Raw genomic sequence first — 2,807 nt, 5'->3', positions numbered from 1 at the left:
GTTAAACCATGTATAGTTTAGACTAGATTAGTTGCATTCCGGCCCACTTGTTATGTGATTACCGCTCGGCAAGTGAATACGAGTCATAGATTATGTTTTTTTTATTATTAGAAAGATTAAAAGCATTAGTTAATCTCGGTATCTTTAGACATGTATAAATGACTGCTAAAGTTGGCAAAGTGCTCGAGGTTCCTTATTTGCTAAAACATGATATGCGTACTATATGATTACCCCTTTGGATCCGTGTGAACACTCGTTTAATCTACTATTCTTGGTCATGGAATAATTCGAGTTCTTTCTCGAACTTTTCCCTCCTGCTAACAACTGCCAGTCCGAAATTTCCGGGGCGTATGTCTACCGGTGGTTTTGATAAGATGTTTGTGTTTAAACCGATCTAATTCGTATGTTTAAATCAGAATTTATCCGTAACGTGTCTTTGCGTTGAGTTGTACCACCTGCGACCGTATTTGAAAACCCGTTTTCTCGCTATAATTAGTTGATGGTTCAAATTGTTTAAATTCTAACGTAATTTTGTCATTCATGGTTGCATTGTTGATTATTCACTGCTATGGCAACTGCACTTTAGGCAGATTGGGACCAAGTGACTGCTGTATTCAGGCAGATTTCATGTTGTATTTTTGACCAAACAGTCGCTGCATATTCGGGAATATTATCTACCGCATTTGAAGCCAAACATTGTTGTGGTCTGGGCTAAAATTTGCTGCGATTTTCTTTATGTCTACTATCAATATGTGTGTTTGGAAGTTTAACATCACATATGTTTTTTTGTTTTATTAACAGTTACGTACGACTCTAATCCTTATTATATTTTCCTTTTACATGTACACATTGGAGCAAACGGAGTCTTAATTTGGGACTCACTCAAAACGGGTTTCAAATTGAGACTCAGCATTAATACGTTACCCGTGCATGGAGTCAACACGCTCTTTATTCCTCAATTTCATCCACAGCAAGAAAACAATGAAATTCGCTTGAGGCTGGCCTATGGCGATCCCCTTTTCTCTTTTTTTTAAATTTTCAACTCTTTACTCCGCTTATTATTTTGTTTGACTGTGTGTTTTGAATGATTTCTTTGGATGCGTGTTTGATATTCTTGATACATGATAGAATGGTTTAAGATTAGCAGGGGACTAACTTTTAAATGTACGATTGAACCAATCTAGTTTAATAAAAAAATTACTAAGTCCGACCTCAAAACCATTCATATAAATACATTTTTTTCAAAACGTTATAAACTTTACACTAACGTTAGTTCATTTTGAGAAATAAAAAGCAAACTAAATTAACGGATAACTCTTTTACTTTAATTCCTTTCCAACACTTGAAATACATATTTGTTTAATACAACTTTCGCACAATATACATTAAATTAATAATCTTTCTATGAAATCTTTAAAATTTATTTAATGTTAATCTTACATTAACCTTTTTAATTTGTGAGTCGACATAACTCATTTTCTTTCCAAATACATATAAACATTACACGTTTCGCTACTTTTAGTTTATTTATAACTAAACTCTTTTTATGCAATCATTACTTTCTACAAGTTTTACTTTAAATAACATTCTACTTCTATCTATAACTTTAGCAATACTTTAAAGATATTTTCTTAAATATTTAAAATATTATATTTTAAGCCTAATTAATCATAAGTCCGGTCGGTTAACCATTGTTAATGGGTCTTAAAGGATGCCTAATACCTTCCCTTTAGACTAATTGAACCCTTACCTAGAATCTTAAGTGTCGCACCAAACAGTAGTTAACTTTAGATAACTACTTTAATAAACTTAGGTGTCCTAATTCACCGAAATAATTAGTGGCGACTACCTTAACTTTAAATAACTCCGGAATTATCGGGACGTTGTAAACTATTTTGACTTAGGTTAAAAATGAGATATACAAAGACTTTACCCTTCTTAGTCATATACATAGTTCATATGGCCAAATAAATAAATATATATATATATATATATATATATATATATATATCCTTGAAAAAGTCGAGACTTTCTAGTAATCACAATAGCGTGGTTGGCTCTTAGGCTATTTCATGCTTAAAACTTCGTGGACAATTTATGCCTGCTGCTTAACTTCCTAATATGTTACCTCGGTAGGTCTTAAATCCGAACTATCAACCGCACAATAACCACATAAGACATAGTAGATCTAGGGCATAATATCTCATATGTGATTATGAGGGAAAATTATCGGGGCATACCCATGACACATGTGGTGGCACAACGGTTCCGGCGATCTACCATATCATGATAACGTGCTTGATCCCCACTTAATCCTAATGCTTCATCCCCACGCGCGCTGGTGCTCCGAGTACTGCGGGTCGTGAACGTTGTTGTTGAATTGGCTATGCCTCGGTCTCGGGTGAACGAATTGCACCACCATCCTTAGTGTTACCGTTGTACTTGGATCGAGGGCATTCTCGTTGCATGTGGCCTTGGAGACCACAATTATACACACACATCCGAACCCATCCTACACACACTCGCATGTCTTTTTCCACACCTACTAAAATAAACGTTAAAAACTTTGTTATCCTCGTTTTCACTTGTGGGCAATCTTTCAGAGAGGGTGACCTCTGCCACACCCAAAACATCATGAGTGCCATAGCGGCACACCCCTTCGATGTCTCTTATTACACTAAAGAATAGGACTATGAAAACCCCTCTTCCTCACATTAGTCCGAGTCAACATTAGTGGTACTTGAAGGTGCTCTTGATGACCTGGATGCGGGAGAATCGAAAGTTAGAACTCTCGGAGTCTGAGAGTT

Source organism: Lycium ferocissimum, chromosome 3 (genome assembly GCF_029784015.1).
Source record: "Lycium ferocissimum isolate CSIRO_LF1 chromosome 3, AGI_CSIRO_Lferr_CH_V1, whole genome shotgun sequence".
NCBI lineage: Eukaryota > Viridiplantae > Streptophyta > Magnoliopsida > Solanales > Solanaceae > Lycium > Lycium ferocissimum.
The sequence above is the reverse complement of the archived record's forward strand: the minus strand, read 5'-3'. Positions refer to the sequence as shown.